This window comes from Leptonychotes weddellii, chromosome 10 (assembly GCF_054177405.1).
Source record: "Leptonychotes weddellii isolate Sample4059 chromosome 10, ASM5417740v2, whole genome shotgun sequence".
NCBI lineage: Eukaryota > Metazoa > Chordata > Mammalia > Carnivora > Phocidae > Leptonychotes > Leptonychotes weddellii.
In genome coordinates, this window is record NC_138378.1 from 100,327,288 (window position 1) to 100,348,068 (window position 20,781).

The 20,781-nt window shown below is 40.4% G+C and overlaps 1 long non-coding RNA gene across 2 annotated transcripts in view; it reads left to right on the plus strand.

Moving 5' to 3' along the window:
* Positions 1-20,781, plus strand: part of LOC145715958 (uncharacterized) — a 78,413-nt gene that overhangs the window by 36,569 nt on the left and 21,063 nt on the right. For both annotated transcript variants that reach the window (XR_014138282.1, XR_014138281.1), the window contains one exon: positions 7,740-7,824. This is a non-coding gene — a long non-coding RNA (uncharacterized LOC145715958). The remainder of the gene's footprint in view (positions 1-7,739; positions 7,825-20,781) is intronic.

Consider the following 20,781-nt stretch of genomic DNA (forward strand, 5'->3'; position numbering starts at 1 on the left):
CCTGTGTTCTCCTTTAGGATTTTGATGGACTCCTGTCTCACATTTAGATCTTTCATCTATTTTGAGTCTATTTTTGTGTGTGGTGTAAGGGAATGGTCCAGTTTCATTCTTCTGCATGTGGCTGTCCAATTTTCCCAACACCATTTGTTGAAGAGACTGTCTTTTTTCCATGGGACATTCTTTCCTGCTTTGTCAAAGATGAGTTGACCATAGAGTTGAGGGTTCATTTCTGGGCTCTATATTCTGTTCCGTTGACCTATGTGTCTGTTTTTGTGCCAGTACCATACTGTCTTGATGATTACAGCTTTGTAATAGAGCTTGAAGTCCAGAATTGTGATGCCACCAGCTTTGCTTTTCTGTTTCAACTCCAGCACCACCTTTTGCCTAGAGTCATCATCTATAAAACTCACTACTTGGACAAGATAATCTGTAAGGAATTCTCCAGATCTAACAGTTTATTTTTCTCTGCCTTCCTTCCTGCCCCCTCTCAGATCTTCACCCTTCCAGTCATGCAAGCTGGAAATCTTTAAAGCATTTTTGATGTTTCCCTTTTTCACCTCATCCCCCCCTTTTCACCTCATCCTTCCCAAGTTTTAATGGTGATTCAGTCTCTTTCCTCTTTTTGGTTTCCTTTGTAGTCTCTCTGTCTAGACTTCATTATTTCCAACTTCCTAACGAGTCATTCTGATTCCAGTGCAGTCCCCTCACCTTCCTGGTCCATCTTTCAAAATTACCATCTTGTTCAAGTCAACTCAATATTAAAGCACTTTTAAGAGAATCTCAGTGTCTCAGGTTAGAGTCTGAATTCTCTGATCTTTAAGGGGCCCTAGATTTTGACCCCAACCTACCCTCCCAGCCTTATCTCCCACTATTTCCCTTAAAGAAACTTCTGGCCCCTCCATACTGACTTAGTTATTATTTTCCTCAATACACCATGTTTTTTTCTGATTGCCACACTTTTTTTTTTTTTAAAGATTTTATTTATTTATTTGAGAGAGAGAGACTGAGAGAGAGAGAGCACATGAGAGGGGGGAGGGTCGGGAGGGTCAGAGGGAGAAGCAGACTCCCTGCCGAGCAGGGAGCCCGATGCGGGACTCGATCCAGGGACTCCAGGATCATGACCTGAGCCGAAGGCAGTTGCTTAACCAACTGAGCCACCCAGGCGCCCTGATTGCCACACTTTTGCTGATTCCATCTTTCCTTCATGGAATGCCCTATTCATGCTCTTCCATCAAAATCTGGTTAAGTTCTACCTTCTCAGATAATGCTTGGCCTCCTCCATGCTGACACGACATCAATTATTTATATGGTCCTCCACACCTCCACACCTCTTGCATTTCTGCCTATCTAACCCTGAGGCCCTTTTTTATGAAATAAGGCGATGACTTATTTCTATGAAATAAGGGGAGATGACTTTTAAGTTTCCTTCCCACAGTAATAGTCTGTAGTTTGCTGATTTCTTTGTGTCTGTGTCTTTTTCTTCGTATGGATCGTGATGCCTTTCAGTTTACCAGATATTCTTGAGACTCCGCCATGTGTTCAGATCTGTGTTAGGCCCTGTGAGGAGTGCAGAGGTGAATAACAGAGAGCCCTGGATTCTTAGGGACCCATAATCACGTGTGGGTGTGTATGTGGGAGTGATGGGGGATGGGCAGAGGGGAACAGAGACAGATCTACTCATGAGAAACTATGACATAAGACCAAGTAAGAAAGGTGCTATTGAATACTTATAAAGTGGGATTGGAGAGGGAAGGAGGGAGTACTTTTGACTGGGATCATCTGGAGAGGCCCCAGGGCAAAGAGGCCATGCTGCTAAACTTTGGCTGATGAATGACTGTTAAGAGCAGACATGGAGTTTTGAGGAGGGAGGGTGAAGAAACCATAATAATAAGGACATGAGCAGAGGGGTGGGAGACACAGGGAGAATCCCGGAAATTGTATGGACTTCAGTGTGGCCAACATATGGGGGACATGGAGCATTCTTCTCTGAGATAAGTTTGGAGAGGCCCTGCAGCAGTGAGAGAGGCTGACTCCTCTTCTCCCACAGCCCTCTTTCTTCCCTGGCTTCACATTGCTTGCAACTCTCCACACTCACCGACCAAGTTCCTGCTTTGTTTCTGTTGACAGTTTTGCCCCAGTGTGCTCCCAGGCCCTTTACTGGCTCTTTCTTCCACCCTGCCTGACTCATCCCATCATTCCCAATTGCACTCAGGCTTCAGCTCCTCCAGGAGTCCAGGCTGGGTTTGGCAGCTTATGTCTGGTCCCTTAACATCCCTCTCGTAACACTCACCGCTTTAATGTGATCTCCTCATGTCTGTTTTCTCCACTAGTCTATGAGTACTTCTTATTTTTTAAAAATGCCCACGTTGCCAATGTGTCTTGAAGGCATAGTGTGCTGTAGTAGAAAAAGCACTGATCTAGGAGTCAGAAACTTTGAGTCCTAATCTCAAATACCACTTGGGCAGCATTGTCTCTGGGCAGCTTTCTGGATATTTTCTGGGGTTGTTGTGGTAACTATGAGAGATATTACATGGAAAATCCTTAAAGAGCAAGGTCCTAAACAGATAGACAACCACTAGTTACTTCCTAAGTCTCACATTTAATAGCTTTTCCTTATTTCTCATCATATAGGACCTTTCTGCATTTGACAGGCTTATAATCACTATGGCCTCTGCCTTTTATATGTTCCAGCTCTTGAATGATTTTTCTCAATTCTCTGGTTCTTGTTTTTCCACCCACATCCCAAGTGTTCTTTCATTAGCATTATTTCTTCCTGTGTCCAAGTTTTACTGGTGGCTTCCATGCCTTCTATTTCCAGTTACAGACTGATGAATCCTTGATCTTTATCATCCAGGCTGACCTTTCTCCTAAGCTTCACATCTTTCTTTCCAACAGTATGCTCACTATGTCCACCTGTGATTTCTCCCTTAGGCACCTTGAAACTAAGATGTCTCAAAAATAACTTCTCATATTAAATCTGGACTTTCTCCTCCATGTTTCCATGAATGGCACTCTCCACTCTATGAGTCAAGCTAGAAACTTCAGACACATCTTTAGCTCTTTGTCTTCTTCAACACTGGCAATATGATGGAAAAGAAGGGGGGAACAGAGATGGGAGTTTGGGAGGCAAATCCTTCAGTGGGACAAAGAATGCAAAGGGAAACAAGGAGGGGCTGAGTGGTGAAGGAAGGTAGGCAGGAGCTAGATCTCAAAGGGTCACATAAGTCACGGTAAGGAATTTGGACTTGAGGGACAAAGAATGCAAAGGGAAACAAGGAGGGGCTGAGTGGTGAAGGAAGGTAGGCAGGAGCTAGATCTCAAAGGGTCACATAAGTCACGGTAAGGAATTTGGACTTGAGGAAGCCCGATGCGGGCTTCCTGCTCAGCAGGGAGCCTGTTTCTCCCTCTGCCTGCTTCTCTCCCTGCTTGTGTGCATGCTCTCTCTCTCTCTCGCTCTCTCTCTCTCTGACAAATAAATAAAATATTTAAAAAAAAAAAGGAATTTGGACTTGATTCTGGAGGCAGCAGGGATCCATCCATTGGACGGCTTTAAGGAGGGGGCATACATGCTGAGTTTGTGGCTGTGGAAGGCTTAAACTGATTGCAGTGTGTAGAATGGGTTATAGGGTTCCAATATGAGAAAGGAAGAATGTTAGGACCTGGATGCAGAAGGGGAGATGATGATGTGATGAGAAGATGAGGTCCCGAACAAAGTCAAGGTTGTGGGGCAGCAAGATAAAGTTGAATTTTTTAGTGAAAAAGAATCCTTGGAGGATGGCCACTTGGAGAGCTACTCCTCCCTCATCTAGGGAAATGGTGAAGGGAAAGGAAAGGAGAAGGCTGTGTGGGGATGAGAACACCCAGAAGTAAATAAACTAGCCCATGAGAGTGAAGGGCAGGTCTGGATTCTGACCACCTTTCTCCTCCTCATGGTTGGAGTTTATCTTGCTTGCTGAGCTTATGAGAGAAATAATCAGGACATGATGAATAAAAATAATTTTGGAATAAATCACAAAGAACAGAACTTATTATTAAAAATCGGTGCACAATGATTGAAATAGGAACTGAAGGACAGCGAGGCTACTTTTCTTACAAACTATAGTTGTTGATTATTCACAAGTCCTTAATGTCTTTTTTGAGAAAGTGGTTTTATTTTCCAGCTGTTGTTCATGGCTGCAATCACACTGGTGAGTGGTTACAAGGGAAAGTAAAGAAAACAGCAGGTTGTTTGATATTGCTCAAAAGCCTGTCTATGAACCATTCACTGAAGATAACAGATTCTTCCAAAGGATAATGTTTATAAATTCATAGTGCTTCTCTGCTTATAAAAAAAATGAGAGGAGAAAATGAAAATCAGGAAAGAGGAATTACTCGTATACAGTACCTCTGCTCATAGAGACTTGGACTTGTAACAGCCAGGCCACATTTGTGGTTTTTTTTTTTTTTTAAAGATTTTATTTATTTATTTGACAGAGAGAGACACAGCGAGAGAGGGAACACAAGCGGGGAGTGGGAGAGGGAGAAGCAGGCCCCCCGCGGAGCAAGGAGCCTGATGCGGGACTCAATCCCAGCACCCTGGGATCATGACCTGAGCTGAACGCAGATGCTTAACAACTGAGCCACCCATGCGCCCCAACATTTGTGGGTTTTGTTGGGAATAATTGGAATAAGGAAGGAGAGAAAAGTCAGTTTCTTTTTCATTGTAACCTTGGGACTGATGAAGGGACGTGTGATGTGGCTGAGGGTGCTAAGGATCAGGTCTTAGGCTCTTTTATGTCCTGGAAGATGTTACTATGGGTAAAACTTAGCTACTGGTGAAATGATTGAAGAATCCACCCCCTACCCATGAGTAAAGTAGAGGCTTTCCCATTAGTTTGGTTAAGCGACTTAATAAGCCTCTCCTTAAAAATAGTGATTCGAAGGGGCACCTGCACCCCAATGTTTATAGCAGCAATGTCCACAATAACCAAAATATGGAAAGAGCCCAGATGTCCATTGACAGATGAATGGATAAAGAAGATGTGTGGTGTGTGTGTGTGTGTGTGTGTGAGTGTGTGTATATATATATATATATAAAACTCAGCCATCAAAAAGAATGAAATCTTGCCATTTGCAACAACATGGATGGAACTAGAGGGTATTATGCTAAGTGAAATAAGTCAGTCAGAGAAAGACAAATACCATACAATCTCATTCATATGTGGAATTTAAGAAACAAGACAGATGAACATAGGGGAAGGGAAGGAAAAATAAAATAAGATGGAAATTGAGAGGGAGGCAAACCATCAGAGTCTCTGAACAAACTGAGGGTTGCTGGAGGGGAGGTGGGTGGGGGGGAAAGGATAACTGGGTGATGGGCATTAAGGAGGGCACTCAATGTAATGAACACTGGGTGTTATATGCAACTGATGAATCACTAAATTCTACACCTGAGACTAATAATACACTATATGTTAACTCAATTGAATTTAAATAAAAAAATAAAACAAGAAGTCAATATAAAACTTAGAAACTTTTTTCCTTATAAAAAGAGTTCAACGAAGATTAAGCTTAATTTACAAACTCCTCAAATTGACATATGATCTTTGTTAGTGTGCATCCAGTCATGTTTGCCTTGTTGCATGGTTTCGTGCGCTGGACTTTTGGGTCCTTCAGACATCACCTCATTATTGCCTACTGTGATTTGCAGGTGCACTGCGAGAAATGGATCCTGAGTCTTACTTAGGTGGTCTAGTCCTTTCAGCAGCTGAGAGTTTGTTGCATTTAAAGGCAGCATTTTCATATTCATATACTTGATGCAGTTGTTCAGAACTATCTTCTTATTAAGCAACCAAACTTTCTGTTTATTGACATACTTTCCATAAATGCATCTAAACAGACATGGAGAAATAGGTCTGAGAATCAGTAAGTGAAATGCCCTAGAGTAAGAAAAGAACACAAAAATTTCCTAAAAGGCAGAGGACCTAGGTCATGGCTAAGTTTTAAGAGAGGATGTAATATCATTAAAAATGGGATCTTGCTGGCCTCACCAAAGTACACGATGATGCTCATTTTAAGTGAAGATTTATTTTATAGTCTTAATATTACAGATGTGGACAAAGTGTTCCAAAGAGCTAGCCATCAAAAATGCCAAAGATCTAAATCTTAATGACTTTATCTCTGAAATTCAGTTTAAAAAAATCAATGATTGTCATTAGCTTTGGGAGAGCAAGCCCTCAAATATGACTTCCCTATAGCTTCTAGAGTTTATTGCTCAGGAGTCTAAATTTTATTGATGCCTCATGCTGACATCAGAAGTGCCCCTTGTACATTTTTGTTCCTTCCCTGCCTAGTATACTGAAATTAATGAAAAAGGAAAAACTAAAGTAATGACATGGAGACAATAGGCCTGCTAGATCTTGCTAGATTTTTAAGTGAGAAATCAGCAGCTGGAGCTGTTGTTGCCTTTCATGGGAAGATGAAGGGACTCAGGTGAAAATTTCCATGTCAAATATACTTTTCTGAAATGAAAGTGTGATAATTTTTTTGTCTTCTATTTTAAAAAGTTGTTTGCCAAAAGGATGAATGAGTGTGCAACCCAGGATGGCATGTCGATTAGCAAGGGGGCTTTTTTATTTTCTATAAGCTTCTGTTGTGCAGCACAATACAGGCCTATACTCCAGGGCCCCCCTTTGGACAGAACTTGACAATGTCTTCAAATGCACTGAAGGCTTGTGCTCATACAGAACAACTCCCATGGTCCAATTTTGCATCGTCAACTGAAGTCGGAGGCAGGTTGAATGTTATGTTTTGCTCCTCCAAAGCCTAATCCTCACCAGGGAACAGAGGTTTTCCAGCCTGGCGGGGGACTCTGAGGCCTATAGTCACCATTGCTAGAGTAAGTAACACTGCAGAGTGTGTCAGAGAGCCACCTGTTCTCTCAACTCAAAACAAGCACGGGCGCCTGGGTGGCTCAGTTGGTTAGGCGACTGCCTTCGGCTCAGGTCGTGATCCTGGAGTCCCGGGATCGAGTCCCGCATCGGGCTCCCTGCTCGGCAGGGAGTCTGCTTCTCCCTCTGCCCCTCCCCCCTCTCATGTGCTCTCTCTCATTCTCTCTCTCAAATAAATAAAATAAATAAAATCTTTAAAAAAAAAAAAAAAAAAAAAAAAACAAGCACACTGATTCAGATAATTGTAAATTTAACCCAATTAGATTTCCAAATGAGGGACTTAGAGGTCCTACTGGCTGTAGAGATTGTGCTTACCACTCAGGATGGTCCATAATGTCAAGAACTGGTTTTGGTCTAGTGAGTTTAACCTGGCACTGAGGTGTCAATGCATACCCCCCCTGGAAAAAAACAACAACAAACCATACATTTCAAAACCAAGCTGTTGCAGCCCTCTTTCCCCATTGAATAATATTTTTTTATTCATTTAGCTGATAAATAAAAATCAAATATAGTGTGCATCCTGCATTGCGCTTAGCGCGTAGACAGCACAAATATGTAAAGTGTGTTCTCTGCCTTTCGGGAAGTTTTCAATCAAATCGGGAAGATGAATCACGTATTCAAATATTCACACCCACGAAAGAGTTGAGGGAGCGGCAGGAAGGAGACAGGTGCACTGTGGGGGTTGGTTCTAAAGGGTTTCAGGGATTCTCCAAATGGGAGGCAGGAGTAAGTCAGCATTTAGACAGCTGTGATACAAAGACACCCGGGGACATAGAAGATATATTCCCTTTATCTTCTATCTCTTTCCAGGCCCTATTTAGCAGATTGCTCACTGTGTGACACGCATTGAGCTAAACAAGATGTATCCACCTAAAACTCCCAGTTGACCTGAAAGGTAAGTGCTATTTTCTCTATCTACTCAAAGAGTTTAAATAATGTGCCTCAAATCATATAGCTAATAAATATCAGTACTGGAATCTGACCAAGTTGCAGGAGCTTTCTAAAAAAGAATGACTTCAGTTGACTCCACTTTCCAGGAAAAGATATTGAAGCCAAGGCATGCCAAGAGGAGTGAGTCAGGAGTAGACAGTAGCAAAGTGCCCCTTTCTTTTTGGCTGATTACATTTCATAGCACCACACAACAGGGAAACAGAAGTGGGTGAGATAATGGTGATGCCACCTTATAAAGATCTCATTTAGTGGTAATACGTTCTAAGGAAAGTTTTTTCATTTTCTCATTAAATCTCCATTAATGATAGTATACCTTTTCTAATATGTCCCCATTCTCCAGAATGCTATAGCTCCTTTGATTTCATAAAATGATATCCTGACAATGATATTAAAAGTGTGATAATTTTTAAATTAATAAATTGTGTATAGTTTGAATAAAATGAATATTGATAGCTGGTCAATACTTGAAATCATGCCAGTACTATGAAAAAGCCAGAGACATGATGTGAATTTAAGATAACCAAATTTTAATTTATGACTTATTCCTGTAAGAATGGAAATTACTGCTTGTATGTCTGAAATAAAGGGAAAAAGATGCCCTTTCTGCTCTTGGAAGATGTGGTGGCTCCCACCAGTTGTAGGTGGGTGTCCAGTGTGGCACTGGTTTGTTGCAGATGCTTAGAGTGTTGTTCAGACTGTGTCAGAAGGTCAGACACATGGAATCCTTGGATCATTGTAAAATTTTTATATTGCCACTTAATAAATTCCCACAAACTTAGTGGCTTAAAACAACACACACTTATGGTCTTATATTTCTGGCTTCCAGAACTCTGAAACCAGTTTCACTGACCCCAAACCAAGGTGTTGGCAGGACTACACTCTCTGCAGAGGGTCATGGAATCAGTTTCCCTGGCCTTTCTCCAGCTTCTACAGTGGCATTGCTTGTATTCCTTGGCTCATGGCCTTTTCCTCTATCTTCAAAGCCCACAGTGTAGCATCCTGAAATCTCTCAGTCTGCCTGTTTTTCTGTCTCTCTCTGTGTCCTTTACACTCTACTGAGTGGAAACACATTGCCTTCTCTCTTCCATAGGATACATGTGATTACATGTAGGGCTCACCTGGATAATACAGGATACTCTCATCTCAAGATTCTTTTTTTTAAAAAGGATGTATTTATTTATTTGATAGAGAGAGAGAGAGAGCAAGCTTGTGAGCTATCCAGGTCCTAATCCGGGTGGGGGTGGGCAGAGGGAGAGGGAGAGAAACTTTAGCAGACTCTGTGTTGAGCACGGAGCCTGATGCAGGGCTTGATCCCAGGACCCTGAGATCATGACGGGAGCAGAAACCAAGAGTCGGCTCCTTAACTGACTGAGCCACCCAGGTGTCTCTCATTTCAAGATTCTTAATCACATTTACAAAGTCTCTCTTACCACTTTTATTCAACATAATACTGGAGTCCTAACCAGTGCAATTAGGCAAGGAAAAGAAATAAAGTCATCTAAATTGGAAGGGATGAAGTAAAACTGTAAATGTTTATACTACTCAAAGCAATCTACATATTTAACTTAATCCCTATCAAAATACCACCAGCATTTTTCACAGAACTAGAACAAATAATCTTAATATTTGTATGGAACCACAAAAGACCCCAAATAGCCAAAGCAATCTTGAAAACAAAGAACAAAACTGGAGGTATCACAATTCCAGACTTCAAGTTTATTATAAAGCTATAGTAATCAAAACAGTATGGTACTGGCACAAAAATAGACACATAGATCAATAGAACAGAATAGAAAGCCCAGAAATAAACCCACAATTATATGATCAATTAGTCTTCTACAAAACAGGAAAGAATATGCAATGGGAAAAAGTCTATTCAACAAATGGTACTGGGAAAACTGGACAGCTCCATGCAAAAGAATGAAACTGGACCACTTTCTTACACCATACACAAAAATAAACTCAAAATGGATTAAGAACCTAAATGTGAGAGCTGAAATGGTAAAAATCCTAGAAGAGAACACAGGCAGTAATTTCTTTGACATTGGCTATAGCTAACAACATCTTTGTAGATATGTCTCCTGAGGCAAGGGAAACAAAAGCAAAAATAAACTATTGAGACTACATCAAAATAAGCTTCTGCACAGCAAAGGAAGCAACCAAAAAACCTAAAAGGCAACCTACTGAATGGGAGAAGATATTTGCAAATGACATATCTGAGAAAGGGTTAGTATCAAAATTTTTAAAGAACTTATACAACTCAACTCCACAAAAAGACCCAAACAAAAGAAACAAACCAAATAATCCCATTAAAAACGGGCAGAAGACTTGAACAGACATTTCTCCAAAGAAGACATAGAGATGGCCAAGAGACACATGAAAAGATGCTCTACATCATTCATCATCAGGGAAGTGCAAATCAAAACTACAATGAGATATTACCTGTCAGAATGGCTAAAACAAAAAAACTCAAGAAACAAGTGTTGGCAAGGATGTGGAGAAAAAGGAACCCTTATATACTGTTGGTGGGAATGCAAACTGGTACAGCCACTGTGGAAAACAGTATGGACGTTCCTCAAAAAAATTAAATAGAACTACCCTATGACCCAGTAATCGCATTACTGGGTATTTACCCTAAGAATATGAAAACATTAATTCAAAAAGATATATGCACCCCTATGTTTTTTGCAGCATTATTTACAAGAGCCAGATTATGGAAGCAGCCCAAGTGTCCTTCGATAGATGAGTGGATAAAATATTACAAAGCCATAAAAAAGAATGAAATCTTCCCATTTGCAATGACATGGATGGAGCTAGAACGTATAATGCTAATAAGCAAAATAAGTCAGTCAGAGAAGGACAATACCCAATGATTTCACTCATATGTGGAATTTAAAAAAGAAAACAAAGAGGAAAAAAAAAAGACAAACCAAAAACCAGACTCTTAACTATAGTGAACAAACAGATGATTACCAGAGGGGAGGTGGGTGGGGGATGGGTGAAATAGGTGAAGGGGATTAAGAGCATACTTACTGTGATGAGTACTAATATATATAATTGTTGAATCACTATATTGTGTGTCTGAAACTAATCTAACACTGTATGTTAATTACACTGGAATTAAAATTCTTTAAAAAAGAGTGAAGGGTAGAAATAATAGGGAGGCAGATTGGCTGCACATTAGAAAGCACTTCACAATACTCTCAAGATAGTGCATGCCCATCACTGAGGGTGGATAGGCAGGACAGGATCATTGTCTGCTGGAATTGGGGCACAGAGCATTTCTGTTTTTTTATGGGAGATTGGGGGCGGGTAGACACCCTCCAAGGAAGATTTTTGAATGATACAAACTGAGAAGATTTCAAAATAACTTGGAGAACTCACATAAGAATACTAATTCAATCATGATATGCTATAAAGGTGATGATAACAAAAACACCACAAAACAGGTTTATTTTTTGCTCGCGCAACATACCCATTTTAGGTTGACAAGGGGCTCCATCTTATATTGCCCCCACTCAGGAACCCAGGCTACAGGAGCTCCATCATTTGGAATGTTGCCAGTTGCTGAAACAGTGTTTCACACTGGCAAGCAATTAAATATTCCAGCTCCCAAATCAATGCCCTATATTACATATGCTCCCAAATTATTGCCAGAACCAGTCACATGGTCAATCCTATCATATATATTGAAGGAGGAGAGATAGAAATATAGGAGAATAAACTGATATCCACTATAGCTCACTTTCTGGATGCTAAATCCTTGGTTCACACTCCTTCCCATACCCAGAATGCTTCCATCCCCTCCACACGGGAGATGACCCCAAAACCAAGGATCCCTGTGTGATGACTAGAGTCTCTACATGTAGTGGCTCTTGATTGTGAGATTTATGAACTTAAAATACAAGCAACTTAGCCGGTGTCCAGTGGTGTAACAGGGATAGGATCACCAGAATAAACATTTCCATTCTGAAAGGGAAAAAAAAAAAATAGAAACAGTAGATATTGATCTGTAGCGATTCTGAAATCCACCTAGGTAGATATTTTTGAGAGCCCTTTACCTAAAGACATGTAGATAAATGAGAGTTTGCACTTACCCTCAAGGAACTCAGTTTAGATGGGGGACATGCATGTACATACATGACTGTAATACAGGAGAGGTGTAAAAGTAGTGTTTTCACAGCATCAAAGAGGATGGTTAATTCTCATGGCCACACATGAAATGAGCATTGGGACAGTTTTTTCTTGGACCACTTGGGCTGTCCAAATATGATATCATATTTGGAATCCAAGGGTTGTTTTAAGTTTTGAACAAAGACTCTTTTAGTCCCAGCCCATGCTTTCTTGGGTCATTCAGTTATCTCAAAATCTTAGGAGCCTCTTTATTAGCATGATTAAAATCAGTTCCATGTGTCAAATAGTCACATCCACATTTTTTTTTAAGACACAGTCATCAGATTTTCTGTATTTGCTTTCTCATCCTGATCTCTCTCTTGACTTAACTGTAATTGCAGATGCCTTGATGGCTTATTGGACTGTAGTGGGACAACCACACTTTAAGCACCTTTTTCCTGAGTTGTTTTGTCTAATTGAAAGAATTTCATTGGTGGAACACTTTAATAGGATTTTTTGTTTGTTTGAGGTGACTTAATTCACTCACAGGTGTTAACTGTAGATATAATGGCTCTTGATTCGCTTCTTTCTTTAAGCCTGATTTTAATTAACTTGTTTCTCAAATATGTCTTTCCTGTTGGAGTTGGGCAGCAGTTGCCTCTTCCAGTCCTGCTAGACCCCATATTCTTTTTGTTATGGTTTGCAAACAAACAAAAGCCAAATGCTTTATGAGCTCATTTCTTTTTTGTAATTCTTTGCCAAATGCAGCGATACACACAACTCTTGTTCTGTTTTCAAATTCTGTATACAAGTTCACTGAGTACATAGTTGCCTCCTCCCAGCTTACTGTTAGCTACAGTCTTACCAAATGATTTGTCACTGGATAACTTGAATTGCTATCTCTCCAGCCGCCAGTATCCATTTCCTCTCTTCCTGTGGTGTGATTTTTTAGCCAGGGCCACAGATTTTAGATTATTGGTTAGCGATATCCCTTACCCCTTCTGTTATCAATATATGTATCAGTCATAATAGGTTAGATTATGTTACTAGAATAAACAATCCCCAATCTCTATGGCTTAAATTGATAAAGAGTCATTTGGAGATTAGAACTGGTTAGGTTTGAAGCAGTAATGACCACATCCGTTGGTGAAACACAGATATTGGCGTATAGCGGCAAAACATCTACTTAAATTACTAACTGTAGTTGTCTATAAAAAAATGTCTGTTGAAGGCAAGGCTTTGGGGGACCAAGTGCTGCTTCAATAGAGTATTATCATGGATATGAGGAACACAAGGACTATGGAGTGGGATAACTGCTTCTGACTACATTGGAGAACATTTAAAAAGAAAAATTTTAAACTCAGGACTTAATTTTCTTGGCTGAAAGCATAGTCAGAAAAACAGAGAGCTTTTATGACTGCCTTAAAAGAACCTTTTATTTCTTGTATTCATAGCCATCGTTAATGTATCAAAAAAATCAGACTCAGATTTGATGCTGTGGATTGCAGAATTAAAGGAAATTTGGCTTCAGGGCTCACTAGATTTTTTTTTTTTAAAGTTGGGGCATTGTAAAGAATGGGATCCTAATAAATGAAATAGAGAAATCTAGGTGGATTTTAGTGATCTGAGTTCTTGTAATAACTTCCATTGCTTGAAGTCTCTGTCATGACCTCATTTATAGTTATTTCACAGGGATGCTTATTCATCTCAAGACTCATCCTAACACCTTTTATTACTCCAGACCCATAGCCAGAGTTAGATCATCAAGGATTTCAGGGGACAGGTAATAATGTCTGACATTTGGAGGAGAATTATAAGATTTTACCAATTTGTATCAGTCTGCAGAAGGAATGCAGCCTTGCTGACACTTGATTACAGCCTTGCAAAACACATTTTCAGATTTTTGACCTTCAGAAGTGTAATATAACAAATTTGTGTTAAGCCACTAAGTATGCAGTTATTTATTATAGCAGCAATAGGAAACAAATACAATGACCTCCTAAAGTTTTATTTACTATGTATCATCAAAACAATTCTAGTTCTGGTGAACAGAGAAATAATTTATGTAGTCACAATCTATCACTTAATTCCAAGATCTAAGCCAGCTCTCAAAGAGGAGCCCCTTGAATGAAGTGAAGAACATGAAGGATCCTGCAACACACCTACAAGTATGTACTCTAAATCTTTCTCTTAGCTTTTCCCTAAAGGGTTTATGAACTGGAAAATGGGAAATACTTAAACTTTTCAGGGGTTATTGTACAGTGACTCTGAAGCGACGCTAATCCCTGATGACCAAAAACGCTACTGTGGTCTGTCAGAGTAGGGTTTATAGGTGTCAGATGATAGAGTTTTCACCTGAGTCCTGCTCACAGTGGGTAGTGTATTAGTTTTCTATGCTGTATATCAAATTACCACAAACTGAGTGGCTTAAAATGACACTCATTTATTAGCTCACAGTTCTGTAAATCAGCTGTCTGTGTGGGCTTGGCTGGAATCTCACTTTAGGGTTTTCCAAGGTCAAAGGTATCATGTGGACTAGACTCTTATTTGAAGGCTCTATGGATAAACCCAGTGCAAAACTCATCAAGTTGTTGGCAGAATTCAGTTCCTTGTTCTTGCAGGACTGAGATCTCAGTTTCCTTGCTGGCTGTTGGCCAGGGAGGTTCTCCTCTGTTCCCAGAGGTTGCCTGCATTCCTTTGCACGTGACTACCCCTTTCCATATTCAAAGCCAGGAATGGCACATCGAGTTCTTCTCACACATTGAATCTCTCTGACTTTTTCTTATGCCGCCAGCTGGAGAAAGTGCTCTGCTTTTAAGGGCTCGTGTGATTAGATTAGGTTCAGCCAGATACTATTCTTGTCTTAAAGCCAGTTCTGCCATGTAACTATCATAATCATGAAGATGATAACTCATCATATCCACAGGTTCCTGGGATTAGAGTGGAACATCTTTGGGGGACCATTTTAGAAATTTTGCCTATAATACTGGGCCAAGTGGACCTATGAACCTACTCAGCAATTATTTTCTGTTTCATAGATGGAATAGATATTCTTGGCTACTGGGAGAATCCCAACAATGGGTATCTGACTTGTGCAAGGGTACTATTATCATTGGAAAGGCCAGTTAGAAGTCTTTGGAGACATGGTAGAGAATAGTGCCAACATCAGTCTCTGGTACCTGATGTATAGCTTTAATTCTGGGATGCGCTTTATTCTCTAAATCAACAGAAAAGAACACAAGAAGTAGGTAATTATTTTGGCTTTTTTATGTTGTCGGGACAACAGTTTGGTTTTACTGTTTTATGCAAGTGCTGTGTCAACTGTCAAAATCAAATCTGCAGAGACCTTGAACATGTCAATTTTCTATAGAATATCATGCTCTCCACTACACTGATAACATGTGTTGATGGACCTAGTAAACAGAAACTAGCAAATATCCTAGGTATCTTTGCTAGACATATACATGCCAGAGGGTGGGATATAAATTGACTGCACTAGTGAAATTTCTAGGAATTCTGTGGTCTGGAGTTTATGGAGATCGTTTCTTTCAAAGTGAAAGACACATTGCTGCGTCTTGAGTCCTGTTACTAAGAAAGAGGCATAGCACTCAATGGGATATTTGGATTCTGGGGGCAACATATCTCTTATTTGTGTTTACTGCTCTAACTTATTTATTAAGTGATCCATAAGCATAAGCTGCTTTGCTACTTGGACCTTATGATCCAGCTGGTCCAATAATGCCCAAAGTATCTGGTAGGGACCTTAGCATGCACGCACATGTGTTGCACACACATATAGGTGTGATACTATATTATAATATATGATGTTAAATATTATATTGGTATTATAATATATAATGTTATATTACATTATAATATATATATTATATATACACATTATAACATGCATTATAATATGTAATATAAATGTATAATACAAATTATCTATATCTGTCTACCTACAAAATCAGGCTTGAACAAGTACTAAAGGTACAAATAAATTGTGCAAGTAGCTCAGACTCCTGGGGAGTTCCTTTTGACCAATTAATGAAGGAGAAGAAACTGGCTTAAAGAATATTCCACATGATATGCTGGTACCAGGTACATCATTATAGTTCCACTGATGGGCATACTGGAAAGACTGGAAGGAAAGAATTATCTATTGTTTACTCATTTATGTGTCCACAAGAAGAAAACACCTGATGGGTTAAGGTGCTGTCCTGTAAGATATAGTATATGCTCTGAACCAGTAAGTTATATAAGGTGCTGTTTCTTCCATTTTCTACCATTATTCCATAGTCCATAAAAGGGAGGAAGTGGCCTGGCTCCTCTCTCTATTATACCTAGTAATATACATTTTGCTTCCCATTTCTGCAACTTTGGACTCTATTCATTTAGAAGTCTTAAGTTTAATTTCCAATGGAGGCTTATTTCCACTACTGGACACACAATGGCTCAATTAAGCTAGAAGTTGAAAATGCCACTTGGTCTCTTTGGATTCATCATGTCACTGAAACAACAGACAAAGAAGAGGATTACTGTACTGTATGGAGTTATTGATCCTGATTTTTAAGGGGGAACAGGGTTGTTGCTATACAATGTGAGTAAGAAGGAGTATATCAGGAATCTTAGAGGTTCTCTAGGGCATCTCAATGCCCAGTAGTAAAAATTAATGGCAGACTATAGCAACCCAGTACAGACTAGTGACCCAGACTCTTTGGGAATGAAACTTTGAATTATCCTATTAGATCAAGAAACACTTCTAGCTGAGGGGCTGGCTGAGGGACAGGAGCGATGGAATGGATAATGGAAGAAGTTATAGATACCTATGATGGACCAGTTGTAGAAACAAGGATTGTAATAGTTGTACATACTTTCTACTGAAAAACCTCCAAAGTAGCTTCCATATCAGTTTAATTTTACAAGTAAGGAAACCAAGATAAACAGAAGTTAAGTAACTTGCCTATATTCACACAGGTGTCAGGTGGCAGGGCCAAGCTCAAACTAGATCTGTCAGACTTTAAAGCCCATGTTTCTTCAATCTTACTCCAGAGAAGACAAGACAGGAATGCAATTTATTTTTTATTTCATTTTATTTTATTTTTTGAGATTTATTTATTTGAGAGAGGGAGACAGAGAGTGCAAGCAGGAGGAGGAGCAGAGGGAGAGAAACTTAAACAGACTCCCCACTGGGCAGGGAGCCTGATGTGGGGCTCAATCCCACAACTCTGAGCTCATGACCTGACCTGAAATCATGAGTGGGATGCCTAACTGACTGAGCCACCTAGGTGCCCCAGGTATGCAGTTTAAAAGAAGATAGCTAAATGGTTGGCATAATGATGGTATGAGGAAAATGGTCCATGCAGCATTTCAGTTACCTGGAAAAATAAAAATAAAACTCAGTAGGATAATTTTGCCATAATTTCAAATCCTGTGGCAAGGAGCACAGAAGGAACACATGGAAGGAGCCTCTAGCTGAGGGGCCTTCTAGCATGAAAGGGAAGTGCACTCCTTCCTCCTCTCCCCAGCAAATCATTTTTGTATATGTGGTTCTTAGGGAGGTAATTCCAGCATGGAGCCCACAGAGCAACAAAACCATGTGTCCTTCATGCACTTTGTAATTCTCGAGTGCTGTGTCATTGCTAAGTGAGTGGGAGGCTAAGTGCTTACTTAGGACATTGTGAGATGAGACTTCAAAGGAAGTTTTAGGCACAATTCTGAATTCTCTTCAATCTGGGATGGGGCTCGGAGGGATCCAAGACCACAAAGAGCATTTTTGGGTCTCATCCTACTATTGTTTGGAATCCAGGGCTGCTCCTGGTGTTCTGGAGGAACTGGAGGGTACATCTGGAGGGTTGCCTTGCTGCTCAAAGTGCTCAAGAAAGCTCTGCCATTTCTTCTCAATGCACTACAGAAGAATTTCCCAAGCCTGTGAACGGAATGTCAATTCCAAACTGGGACAGCATAAATCTTTGAGCCCTCTTTAAAACCAGTGCATTCAGAGTAGAGGAACAGAAAAGCTATAAAATCAGGGGAAGTCCTCACAAAAAGCCTCTTTCAGAATGGAAGATGCTGGGTATGAACGGTACTGAGGTACCCTTGTCAAACTCCTCTTGCTCTGTGCAAGGCCATGTTCTGGTAGGTGCTTGAAGAATAGGACTAGCACAAGTGTAAAAGGAAAGCTCTGGTCTGGAAGAGCAGCACCACCACTGTCTCCAGCTCTCCTCCTTTTGGGATTTGTCCTTACAAATTGCCTATGGGTTTTTGATTGGGCTGGGGAGTTGCCGCCATTACAGGTAGCCCTGAGGGGAGGGTTCCTAACAGAGTACTCTCAGACCACTTGCATCTGTGGCACCCAGAGTGGCACTAAAAATGTAGGTTTCCTCATATCAAATCTGGATTCCCTTGACATCTGTATTTAGATAAGGTTCTTACACATTAAAGTTGAGACCCACTTCTTTTCTTTTTCTTTTTTTTTTTAAAGATTTTATTTATTTATTTGCCAGAGAGAGAGAGAGAGATGGAGAGCACAAGCAGGAGGAATGACAGGCAGAGGGAGAGGCAGGCTCCCCACTGAGCAAGGAGTCCAATATGGAACTTGATCCCAGGACTCTGGGATCATGACCTGAGCCAAAGGCAGAAGCGTAACAGACTGAGCCACCCAGGTGTCCCACTGAGACCCACTTCTGCAAGGGCTTCTCCTTTTTACCCAATAGTAAAAGTTAACATCTAATGAATGCTTATTATATACCAGGCATCATTCTAAGAGCTTTATCTGTCTTATTTTATTTAACGTTCACACTATTTCTCAAGATGAGAGCTATTATCATCCCCCAAATTCTTGTAGAAGCCAAACCTGAGGCAGGGTAAATAAAGAACTTGTTCCAAGTCACACAGTCATTGATGGAGTCAGGATTTGAACCCAGGTAGTCTAATACAGAAATCGTGTTCTTAGTCACTATGCTATACCCTATGAACTTGTCCTTCTTTTCCTTACTTTGGCCAAGAAATATTGGATATTTTTAAAAACGAACTTTCCTAAGAAATGAAGGGAAGTTGTGTTTTCAGAGAAGAATTTCTGTATCCCTACATCACAAGACCGTCTGACATCATTGGTTTGGTTGGCATAGCTTCCCCGGCACAGAGTCCCCACCTCCCTCCAGTCCTGGTCCTTCACTCATGAGGAGACATGTCACCCCCAATCTGCTTCAGTCTGCTTTCCAACTTTCCTTCTGCTCCCCTGCAGGAACCCTGGCTCCAGGTGGGCAGGTCTGTGTACTTCCTTATGCCTACATCTTGGCCCAGGGTGGTTGCTTTGGTCTTCCCACCTAGTGAAGGACAAATGTATCCTCATACAACCTCTAAAGAGCGTCCAGTTCACAACCTCCTTTCTCCAAGAAGCTACCAGGAAACCCACAAAGGTCCTTCCACCCCCAAGCTTTCAGCCCACTTTTCAGCCCTATCTTTCTGGGTTCTTCTTTTCATACAAATTTTAGGATTGTTTGTTTTAGCTCTGTGAAAGATGTTGGTAGTATTTTGATAGGGATTGCATTAAAGGTGTAGATTGCTTTGGGTAGTATAGACATTTTAACAATATTTGTTCTTCCAGCTCATGAGCATGGAGTATCTTTCAAACATTTGTTTGTGTCACCTTCAATTTCTTTCATCAGTGTTTTTATTGTTTTCAGAGTACAGATCTTTTACCTCTTTGGTTAGGTTTGTTCCTAGCTATCTTATTGTTTTTGGTGCAGTTGTAAATGGAATTGAGTCCTTAATTTCTCTTTCTGCTGCTTCATTATTGGTGTGTAGAAATGCAACACATTGATTTTATATCTCGTGATTACTGAATTCGCGTATCAGTCCATCGACTGATGAATGGATAAAGATGTGATGCTCACGCGTGCGCGCGCGCGCACACACACACAAAGGAATATTATTCAGCCACAAAAAAGACTGAAACCATGCTGTTTGTAATGACATGGATGGAGCTAGAGAGTATTATGCTAAGCAAAATAAATTAGAGAAAGACAAATACATGATTTCACTCATATGTGGAATTTAAGAAACAAAACAAATGAGCAAAGGGGGAAAAAGAGAGAGAGAAAGAGGCAAACCAAGAAACAGACTCTTAGCTATAGAGAACAAACTGGTGGTTAGCAGTAGAGAGGTGGGTGGGAGGATGGATTAAACAGGTGATGGGGATTAAGAAGGATACTTGTTGTGTTGAGTACTGGGGTGTTGTATCACTGTCTTGTATACCTGAAACTAGTATTACACTGTGTGTTAGCTAACTGGAATTTAAATAAAAACTTAAGAAAAAAAGAAGAGAGGAACTCAGTAGATATTTCTCAAGTCAGGAAAAGGGGGAAACATGTACTGTTCTAGCTTTGGAGGTTAGTCAGTGATGTGAGGCAGAGACTCCAGGAAGATGGAGTGGGCCTTGGGGGCGCATTAGAATGTATGGGCTGAAGAGTGGACTCTGGAGTCAAACAAGCTAGTTTTGAATCTGGCTGTCTGATTTACCAGCTCTAGAAACTTAATATGGGCAAGTTAATGAATTGCTGTTTCTCAGTGTGCTTACCTGTTGAAGGATAATAATCATACCTACTTTGTAGGGTTGTTGTTAGGACTAATGAGTTAATATAAGTGAATGGCAAAGGGCAGCGCTTGGCATGTAGAAAGTGCTATATGGGTGTTAGCTACCTGAAGGCCATATGATGAGAGAGGGGGGTGGGGGGGACAGGGAGAGAGTATGGAAGTGTCTGGGGAAGGAGACAGGACTATAAAG